Source organism: Lactuca sativa, chromosome 6 (assembly GCF_002870075.4).
Source record: "Lactuca sativa cultivar Salinas chromosome 6, Lsat_Salinas_v11, whole genome shotgun sequence".
In the NCBI taxonomy this organism is placed as follows: domain Eukaryota; kingdom Viridiplantae; phylum Streptophyta; class Magnoliopsida; order Asterales; family Asteraceae; genus Lactuca; species Lactuca sativa.
In genome coordinates this window covers 165,196,701-165,208,306 of record NC_056628.2, presented here as the reverse complement: position 1 = coordinate 165,208,306, position 11,606 = coordinate 165,196,701, and the positions used below count along the sequence as shown (strand labels likewise).

At 35.3% G+C, this 11,606-nt stretch overlaps 1 long non-coding RNA gene across 4 annotated transcripts; it reads left to right on the top strand.

Annotated features, from left to right (window-relative positions):
* The first annotated feature begins 1,696 nt into the window (after window positions 1-1,696).
* LOC122194744 (uncharacterized) lies at window positions 1,697-9,589 on the top strand. 4 transcript variants are annotated; one of them, XR_006184466.2, is made up of 4 exons: window positions 1,697-2,333; window positions 3,377-3,674; window positions 3,780-4,620; window positions 4,689-9,589. It is a non-coding gene; the product is annotated as an uncharacterized LOC122194744 (long non-coding RNA). The 4 variants fall into 4 exon arrangements; XR_006184464.2 differs by having other exon boundaries at window positions 3,780-4,953; window positions 5,068-9,589; XR_006184467.2 differs by having other exon boundaries at window positions 3,780-8,109; window positions 8,198-9,589.
* The last annotated feature ends 2,017 nt before the right edge of the window (window positions 9,590-11,606 follow it).

Sequence of the window (11,606 nt, the reverse complement as noted above, 5' to 3'; positions counted from 1 at the left end):
AATAAAAATTACCTATAGGCGGAGCAACGAAATCATCATCGTCTTCATCTAGATTCAAAACCGTTTCTTTTGAGTTCTTAAATTTCGATTTGAAAGAAGTCGTCCTTGTATTCGTCATTATGCTGCAATTTCTTTTACTTCGAACGATCACAATGCAATTTCTATAAACAATTTTCAAGAATCGATCACTTTATATTAAAAATACAACAAAATCAACCGCTTTTTTAGTTGATTACAGAAGATATACTTTGATTTTGTGTTCCGATACAGAGGGTGGTGGAATCCAGGTTCATGCGAAGTTATAGGGATTATGCGGGAAGTTTTAATAAATAGAGTCAGTTTCCTATTTTAATTGAGAGGACAAATGTACACATATACCCTTTACTCGTCCGTTATCTTTAAATGTGAAGCCTTTTTTCATTTAATGAATATCAAATTAATGTTAATCATTTTTCCTTTAAAAATTAAATATTTGATTGGCACACATTTATTCATATAATAACACAATAATTACTTTAAACAAAATAACCTAAACCTATATATATATATATATATATATATATATATATATATATATATATATATATATATATATATATATATATATATATATATATATATATATAGAGGGTCCGGTTCCTATGAGTACTCATTTTAAAATGAAAACTCATGAGGACATCTTAAAAAAAAAATTTAAAGAAAATCTAAAAAAAAAATACAAATTATAAAATCGTGCATAGATCTATGTTCGGGAAAAAAAATTGGAAAAAAAATTTGTATCAATAAAATTGATTCATGATTCAATTTTAATTTTTTATTTTGCATCATTATGATCCATAATTCAGTTTTAATGATCCATTTTTTTTCTCTCGGACATAGATTTATTCATGATTTTATGATTTGTATTTTTTTTTAGATTTTTTTTTTTCAATTTTTAAGGTATCCTTACCAGTTATCACTTTAAAATGAATCCTCACCAAATGGTGTTTCCATATATATATATATATATATATATATATATATATATATATATATATATATATATATATATATATATATATATATATATATATAAAGTTAATTTATTAAAGAAAAATTGAGGAACATCAACCTATGAATTTCTATAACATAAATATAATAAGTTAAAATCTGTAATTATCAATTATCAATGTTAATATATTTGTAGATTAAATAAATAAATTAAAGTGTATCTAATCATCTTTAATAAATGAATGTTTATTTGCCACATGTCATATTTTCCTTCATTTTGACACTTGTCATTTTGTGAAAATTTTAGAAAATTTATTTTCTACTTGTCATTTTTTAGGGATTTGCATTTTCTTAAAATAAAATTCCATAAAATTGTAATGGATTCTATAAGGAAATAAAATTATTCTATTAATTTTGTAATAAATTTTCATAAATACTTCAAATGATTTAGTTTATTTTGCAAATTTTCAGAAGATTAGATTATGTTATGTAAAATATTACATTATAAAATATTTCATATTTATATATTAATATTAAAATTTAATTTTTAATAAACCCGTATAATATACGGGTCTCACACCTAGTGTATAATTATATTAACAATTAATATATTAATATATGAAAATGATTTAAATATATATAGTGGGACCAACCACAGCCTTTGCAAGGTGTTCGGGTGTAGACGGATGAGATCCAATCGTGGACTTTCAAGAGGAGATCCAACAACGTGGACATAAGGAGTTTGAAAGACCGATGTAAGCAAGGTTGTTAACAAGCCCCAAATCCCCAACCCCACAAAAGCAGATTGAGTTATAAAATAAGATTTCGGAAAGAAGCATCACAACAGAGCATTTCCTTTCCAAATGATTTCAGCAATTCAGCCCCAACCCCAAAAACTCATGCATTCGCCACCTGATAATCCAATCGACCAGGAAAAGGTTGTGGTCGTGGATATAAAACCACCCGTAGAAGCCGGCCATGAAACACTCATTTTCGCCATAGCCTTTTTGTTGAAATGCATCAGCTACATCGTTAGTCTTTTGAAAAGTCTGTGTCGCCTCTGGATGGACTATTACCCGTGAATATTTGGGGAAATCATGCTCCCATCCCCAATTAAGTTTATTATCATCGGTTTAGCTGCTTTCGCTGAAATTAAGTCGCAAGGCTCTGAATTTCCTTTCAAAACGCACCCTCGATCCATGAATATCGCCATAACCAGCCTACTCTTTTATGGTTTGGCTTCAGCAGCGCAACATATAATTTCTGCCTGCAAACGTTTTGGTCCGGCTTCCGTCTATGCCATTGTTGCTCACTCAGGAAGGATTGGTTCTTTGTGCATTTTGGTAGCATCTGTCGCATCTTTGTTCTATCTTTGATATACCTTCCATTTCTCTTACTTGTTTGTTGTTCAATATAAGCTATATATAGGTAGGGTGCTGTTACTCATGTAACATTCCATCCCAATATGATGTAGGTTTTGATATGAAGCATTAGCTCCTTAATAAGCACATAGTGCTAGTTGTTTAAAGGTTATTTAGACCAATCTACTCTTTCTGGTAAGACATGGAGTATATGATTTTGGACATTGCCTCATGGGCTTGTGGGTTATGTGGCCATGAACCAACAACTACCTTCCACTATTGTTTTAGTTGTTTTGAATATATTTAGACAAATATGATATAGTTTAAGGCTTCAATGTTATACGTTAAGTATATGAGTTTATGTATGATTTTGGACATAGCCTTAAAGATTGACTTATGGATTATCGCCATTAAAATTCTTTGGGTGGTGGAGTTAGAAACATCTCACGCTCGTTAAAATATGTTTGTGTTTGTGGTTGTGAACTAACTATAAGACCTTGATCGCATGCTAACATGCTATTTTCCAATTTCCACCATCGATTTAGTTGTTTTAGAGCTTATATGGGCTTTGTTAATGGAGTTATGGTAGTGTCTTTGATAATATGCCTATCTATGTCAACTTTATACATGTTTCAATGGATGCCCAAATTTGGGGCTTCTGTGTGCGTTGTTTGATTCCTATGTATATGGGGACGAAGAATTAAAGATTTAATGTTGGTATTGGGGATTCTAAGGCGCATTTATATCATAATTTTAAGATTAAGATTGCCTTTACTCATATATAAGTGCTTGCTGTTTTATTAGTTTATGTGATGCAGCATAGTGAGAGAAAATGCAGTTTCAGACATGGCTGACAAACCATTAGATTACACTCACAAAAATACCCAAATGGATGTGTATTGTAAAATTTTATAAGCTAAATCATGGTATAGAAAACAATTTAGATAGTTGTGCTAAATCATGCAGTATATTTTTTGTTTTATATTTCTTATATAACTTTATCTTTTTCTTTTCGTCTGTTGTAGTTTAAAAGCATTGAGCAGCAACATGGATATGAAAATTGACACCACCACATCATCTAAGGTCATTGCCACCTGATTTGTGCATATTCTTCTGAAGAGCCTGTGATGTCATTCTGCTGAGATATATATGAACTTCCCATTCTAAACACAACCCAAGATCATTAAGATTGCTATCATCTGCTTTCTTATGTATATGCCTTGGCTTCTGAAGCTGATAATTGACATTTCCTCCAAATTCTGGTGAGAATACTCCTATGATAATCAGAAGAGTGTCAATCAATCGTTTGAGGTGCTCTTCAAGGTGATTTCCTTGCTTGTAAAATCAAATAGTTGCAAGTTCAAATAGCTGAATCATGGTATTGGTTGAAATTGAAAAGAATATAACCTTTTTTTTGGATTGATTTAGGTACCGTTTGGTATGCTTGAATGAGGGAAGGAATGGAATGCAGTATTCCTTTCCTATGATAAAAGGCTGTTTGGTTGATCACATGGAAAGAAATGAGGAGTTATTCAACGAATTTCATTCCTTCAAAAAACGTGTTAGAAATGAAAACTACTGATTTTACCCTTCTCCTAGTTTTCCTTGTTAAGTTCATGAAAATCCTTAACATTATTGAAAAATATTGCATCTATCCACAAATACTGATGAAGAATGTATATTTCTGTTTCTGATTTCACATCGTACCTATCTGGGGTTCAATTACAAAATGATAGAATGCCTCTTATATTACATCAGACCCCTTTATTTATACCCAACCTAAGCTTCTTGAATCTATATTTGACTTTGACTTCTAACCGATTGACTATTTTGACCTTCTAAACTCTCATCCAATACATGATTCTCCTGGCTAGGCTAATAAGTTAAAGTAGTTGAACTGGATCTAATGTTTGATTTAGGATATGTTAAGTTTGTGAGTTTAAACCAAACCTAACTATCCGATTTTTCACTTTATCAAAACTTCAATTCTTTGCCCTGCATCATAGCTTACATTTCTCACTCCCATTATCTTTTCGGGTTCCATCTTTAGTTCCAATTCTTCAGTGAGCTGGGCCGGAATGATTGGGGTTGCTGTTTGGTCGCCAATGGCTTTCTTTAATTGCGACACATGGAAAACTGGGTGAATCTTAGCTGTTTCTGGAAGGAGCAACTTGTAAGCCACTTCCCCTATCTTCTTTGTGATCAAGAATGGGCCAAAAAATCGAGCCGCCAGCTTCTGAAATGGCCTGTGTGTGACCGATTGTTGTCGGTATGGTTAAAGCTTTAAATACACCCAATCCCCTTCATTGAACTTGACTTCCCTTCTCTTATTGTCAGCGTGTATCTTCATCTTCTGTTGAGCTCGCAATAGTTGTCCCTTAAGCTCATCAAGTATGGCATCCCGTTCCTTCAGCTGGTCTTCGACATTGGGCACCCTAGTCTGTCCCTGTTGAATACGGATGATACGAGGAGGATCCCTGCCATACAGGGCCTTGAATGAAGTGCACTTCGTGGTCATGTGGAACGATGTGTTGTGCCAAAACTCTGCCCATGGCAGCCATTTGGACCAGGATTTTGGTTTTCCTTGAATGAAGCAACGAAGGTACATCTCAACTGCCTTGTTAACAATCTCAGTCTGACCATCCGTTTGTGGATGGTAGGCTGTGCTTCGCATTAATTTCGTCCCTTGAAGCCTGAATAACTCTTGCCAAAACAGGCTCATGAAAATTTTGTCCCGATCAGAAACGATCGATGAAGGGAACCAATGTAGACGCACCACTTCTTTCACGAACAAGGCTGCAATCGAAGCTGCAGTAAAAGGATGTTTGATTGCCAAGAAGTGGGCATATTTGGTCAAACGGTCCACTACCACTATAATAGTATCCAAACCTTGAGACTTGGAAAGTCCCTCAATGAAATCCATGGATACTTCATCCCGAACCTGATTCGGAGTTGGTAAGGGTTGGAGTAACCCTGCTGGTTGCGTATTGGCTGCCTTTTGGGTGGCACATTCATGGCACCTTTGAACATGTTTCTGGACCGTCTTACGCATCCTGACCCAAAACCATTCCTCTGCCAGCCGCTGGTAGGTCTTGAATTCCCCAGAATGCCCCCTATGACCGAATTATGGAATTCTTCTAGGAGAAGTGGGATCAAGGTGGAGTTTTGAGGTATAACGAGTCGTCCCTTATACAATAACCGACGATTGTTCACGGTGAAGCCCACATGAGTCTTTCCTTCATTGAGGATGTCACTTGTTACTTGTTGAATGAAGGTGTCAGCTTCAATTTCTTTTTGCAATTGGTCCAGGGGTAGAGACCAAGAAGATGTAATGCTGCCCAGTTCTGGGTTAGATGTAAATTCCCGAGATAAGGCATCCGCTACCTTATTTGTTGTTCCTGGCTTATATTGGATATCGAAATCGAACCCCAATAATTTGTACATCCATTTTTGATACTCGGGTCCAACCTCGCGTTGATCCATCAGATACTTGAGGCTCCTTTGGTCGGTGCGAATAATGAAATGTTGTCCCATCAGATAGTGTCGCCATTTCTTCACAGCTAAAACAATAGCCATCAACTCCTTTTCATATATAGATTTTAGCGGGTTTCACACCCCTAACACTTGGATGTAGAAGGCAACGGGGCGACTGTCTTGGATTAACACGGCTCCAATTCCCGCTCCAGAAGCGTCGGTATCCACCACAAAGGGTTTTGTAAAATCAGGCATAGCAAGGATAGGGGCTTTGATTAAGGCATCTTTTAACGATTGGAATGCTTCTGTGGCTTCCAGTGACCATCCAAGGTTATCTTTTTTTAATTGATCGGTTAGAGGGGCGGCAATCTTCACGTAACCCGAGATAAACTTCCTGTAATAACCCGTTAACCCCAAAAACCCTCTGAGTTCCCGTAGAGTAGAAAGGGTGGGACAACATTCAATGGCTTTAACCTTCTTATTGTCAACGACCACCCCTTGTGCTGAAATCACGTGCCCCAGATACGCCACTTGTAATCTTCCGAGTTCATACTTTCCCGGGTTGGCATAGAGCTTATGTTTATCCGGTAGTTCCAGCACCAGACTTAGATGTTTCGAGTGTTGACGTTCATCCGGACTATACACCAGTATATCATCAAAAAAGACAAGCACGAATCTTCTAAGATAAGGCTTAAACACCTCATTCATCACCGATTGAATGTAGCTGGGGCGTTTGTGAGCCCGAAGGGCATGACGAGAAACTCGTAGTGGCCTTTGTGGGTTCGAAAGGCTGTTTTCGGAATGTCTTCTTCCTTCATTCTAATCTGATGGTACCCGGATTTGAGATCCAGTTTGGAGAAAAACTTAGACCCGTGCAACTCGTCCAACAATTCATCAATCACAGGTATAGGAAACTTATCCTTTACTGTAACCCTGTTCAAGCTTCGGTAATCCATGCAAAACCTCCAAGATCCGTCTTTTTTTTTTTTTTTTTTTTAACTAACAAGGAGGGACTTGAAAATGGACTTCTGGAGGGACGGATAACTTCTGCCTTTAGCATTTCTAACAACAATCTTTCGATTTATGCCTTTTGCGTGTGTGGGTATGGTAAGGTCGGACTGACACTGGCTTTGTTCCTTCTTTGAGTGTGATAGTGTGTTGCTGGTTCCTGTGGGGGGGAAGGCCACCCTTCCATTCAAAAACAGAGGAATACTTTTCGATAACTGAAGTTAAAAATTCTGGAGTTTCTGAGTGCAGGTTGGGTGATTCAAGGGATTCCAGGTGGTTAAGTTGCACCAACAACCCACCTCCAATGGAATTAATGGTGCGAATAATCGTTTTAAGAGACACCCTTGCACGTTCCAACGAAGGATCCCCCTTCAGTGTAATTGCTTGACCGTTGACTTGGAATTTCATTATTTGGGTTTTCCAGTTGGTGGTCGCTGCTCCCAATTTCTCCAACCATTGCACTCCAAGAATAACATCTGAATTTCCCAAGTTTAAGGGTAGAAATTCTTCCACAATGTCTAGCCCCTGTATGTGGATCAAAACTTCTTGGCATTTCCCTTGTCCGGAAACTGACTCCCCAGTGCCTAAAATAACCCCAAAGCCAGGTGTAGTGGCGACTGGAATTTGCAATTTCTCGATGAGAGTAAGAGACAAGAAGTTGTGGGTGGCACCTGGGTCTATCATTACCACCACTTCTGTGTTATTCAACCATCCCCTAAGTTTTAAGGTTTTCAGATTGGCAATACCTATCACCGAGTTCAAGCAAATTCCTGATAAGAGGGCGTTGTCGGGGCCTTCAGGCGTAGGTTCCAACTCCAATTTCGGAGTTGGTTCTTCTTCTATATCCTCATCTTCTTGAATCACCATTACACTCAACTCCTTTTTGCATCGATGACCAGGGTTCCACTTCTCATCGCATCTGTAGCAAATTCCTTTTTCCCACTTCCGATATCTCCAGTTGTGATCGTCTCCACCCCCATTTCCGTATCTCGTTCCTCCGGCATCACTAAACTCCTGGTGTTCCGTCTGTTGAAATGATCGGAGTGTTGTTGTTCTCCTCCCCCATCGGTCCCTTCTCATTAGGAGTTGTTGTTCGGTTCTTGACTATGGCCCCCAACACTTCTTCGAGCTTTTGATCCATCTTAGACTGATGTTGGCCCATCTTCAACTGAATAGAAGCTAGGGAGTTCGCTTGATGTTGGATTTGATGGCCTTGAGTCTCCAATCGATCATACAAGACGCCTAGTTCAGTCTCCAGCGATTCCACCCTCTTGAGGTGAGCTCCACCAGTCTCTTTCCCACCACCTTTCTCTCCAGCCATTTACCCAGGTGACTGCTCTGATACCAATTTGTTATGAATTCAGATCAACAACAACAGGATTCACAGATTGACAAGATTCAATTGATTCCTTTGATAAACAAATGCAATGACAACATAGAATGTTAGCCTTCGATACGCTAACTATCTCCAAAAGAATCCTTACAAAATATTCTGATTGCCCTCTACTCACCACTCCACTACCTTAAATACCCACGAGGATAACCTGGGATTAATTCCCAAAATGCCCTTGGTCCCCTCTAGGGTGTGTAACGCCCTTGTTATCAGGTGTGGTCCCTCCTGCTATGGCCTTGCCATATTTTTCCTTCTTTTGTACGTGAATTGGAGAGGTGGGTGCATGACACCTAACTATCCGATTTTTCATTCACATAAGTTAAACATATATTGCTTTATTCTATTTGTATATGGTTTATCTTGTATCAGATTAATTATTTTTGTTACAATCTTTTCTCTTATCATATATTAGGATTTTGACCATTTCTGAAAATACGTTACCGTTTTGACCATTTTGACCATTTCTTGGAAGTACATTGCCATTTGCCCATGACCATCTTCAAATAGGATGCATGTTCGATAATAATCTATTTTGGCTTTTTAAATGACCTTCCGTTTTAAAATAACAATTTTTGAAAGTGCATTCCCATTTTGACCATTTTTGTAAGTACATTACCAATTTGGCCATGAATGACCGTATTGACCATCTAAAAAGCTTACTATATTTTGTATCTTGTGAATCAGATACTTTGAAGGTTGAATCAAAATTAGTCTTGTTTGTCATGGGCTTGGCGGTACAAATCAATATTTTCCCACTCCTACATGAATGTATATGGATTCATGATAAAAACTCTTAAAATCATTCAACTCATTATAAAACCATTTTCATGCAATGCAATGCACACATAATGAAACATATATCAAATAACTTGAAAGGTTTTAATTTTGAAATCATTATAATTCATTTTTTATGAGTCATGTATTCTGTATTATTTACCTTAATAGAACTTAAACTATTTTTCTTCCCATTAAGCCCGTAAACCTCTTAAGCACCACCTATTATCATTAACAACAATTTACTATTAAATGACTAAAATACTCCTAGAGGGTTCTTGAGACAATTGACATCATCCAAAAGCTTATATCTATCCTATTAGCTTATATTTAAGATTTGTGGGAAATCGGAGGTTGGATGCTAGGACATGAGAATTTTAGTTTTTCTTTCACAGGTCATTGCACGGTCTGTGTTGTTTCTATGGCAGGTTGGCACTCCCCGTACCAAAGTGCAGGTCACCCAAAAAATGAGTATTTTCTCATTTAAGCCATGTACTTTGTATTCTAGATCTCCAATGACTATCAAACTTCACTAATTTTGTGGGTTCAAACGTTTGCGAAGCTTAATGGGTAATTTTGTGGGTTTGAACGTCTGTAAAGCTTAATATTTTAACAAATATGATGTAGGCAAATGTACTATTTAACAGTACTTTATAAATATATATATATATATATATATATATATATATATATATATATATATATATATATATATATATATATATATATATAACAATGAGCTTTAAGACCGAAAATATACATTTTTTTTTATATGTCGGATTGAGACAAATTTGTATCATTATTTATATAAAAATAATATTGTATTAAAGATATATTTGTATGTATACAAAACATTACACACTAAAATTTATTATAATTTAAACTAGTTATAAATTATTTTTTCTTTTTGAAAATATGAATAAAACTATTTCCATAAAAGACCCTATATTTTGACCTTTTTTTTTCTTTTTAGACCTAAAACTTTTTTTTCGAAAAAGACACAAATTTAATGGTTACTTGTTATTTCAGATCTCAGCAGGTCACCAACATATAAATTGATTTTTTTTTAATAAAAGACCCTATATTTTGTATTTTTTTTTTTTTGGTTTAGACCTAAAACTATTTTTTATTTTCAAAAATAAACTAAACTTTAATTATTCATTGTTAGTTCATTAATAGAGTCAGTTATATTTTGTATTTTATTTCCCGATCTTAGCTCTTCGAATTTGCTTAATGAGCATTACTTTCCCCAATTTAAAGTTTTCTTCCTTCGTTATAGAAACTAAGGTATGTTGAAGTGTTCCACATTTTAATTCATAGTTTATCTTCACTTATTTAATTTCTCAAAAAATTTGAGTCGATGTTTTTTTGGAAGTGAAAGATTAAGCAATTGACATTTACCCGAATTCAATTAATAACTAATTGGAAATTTGTATTTAGTTTCACTCAGATGTTTTGCTATAGCCGGAATGGTTGTCGTTTACTATCGATCTTGATCTCTAGGGTTACCTTTGGATCGTTTTTGTTGTATCTACCATTTATATACAGACGTTAAAATTAAGTAAGTGTTCTGTGCAAAAACCAATGTGTGATAATGAGTCGATATCCCCCGAAGAATCGAAAAATATCGGTGAAAGTGAACTTAAGTTAAAAGGTAATGGTGTGTGTCACGTTGAAGATGTTAATGATTCGTCCAATGGATCGTCTTCCCCATCAGTAAATAACCATGGATTGAGAAAATGGCGGAGGATGCCTAGTGAACTTGTTAAAAATCCAGGTAGTAGTATAGATGGTAGAAATAATGGTGATTTGACTGATTCACGGGTTAGGAATTCTATGGTGAATGTTAATGGTAATTCGTCCTTCACGGTAATTCTGGATTGGGTGATCATTTTGTTCTTGCAACTAAGGCAGACTCTGGAAATAGTGAAAGCCAAAGTAATAGGTCCTGATATACAGCTAGTGCTCCAAGAAAAAGACCTAAAATATGTAGTTCAAATGGGGGAATTCAACCATTTTAGTTCATTCTCGAGATTAGAAAAACAATGGTCAAAATGGAACCATCAAGAAGGTTAGAGGATTCAAATTTCATGAAAGAACCACTACTTCTCTAATACCCTTACAATATTATACTCCAAACATGGTAATATAATTTACAGAAGTCTGGATACTTACCAAAAGACTGGATACAAACCAATTATTAAGAATTTTTTCCGAGTTTTATATATTACATAATTTCCCAGGAATTTATACACTAAATACAAATGTTATAATGTTATCTATTCTACATCTTCTAACAGTACATAACTATATTGGATGCTTATCACATGAAATCAATAAACACTGAGAGAGATAAGTGGGTGACGCTTAGTGAGTTCAACAACAGTTACAATATAACGCTATGCCATATATATATATATATATATATATATATATATATATATATATATATATATATATATATATATATATATATATATATATATATATATGACAGAAGTAAAGTGGGACAAAGAACAACAAAGGCAGATGAGTATCATACGACAGACTTTCCATATCAACCAATAATCTGATTCAAAGATTTACAATCATTAAAATACAACAAT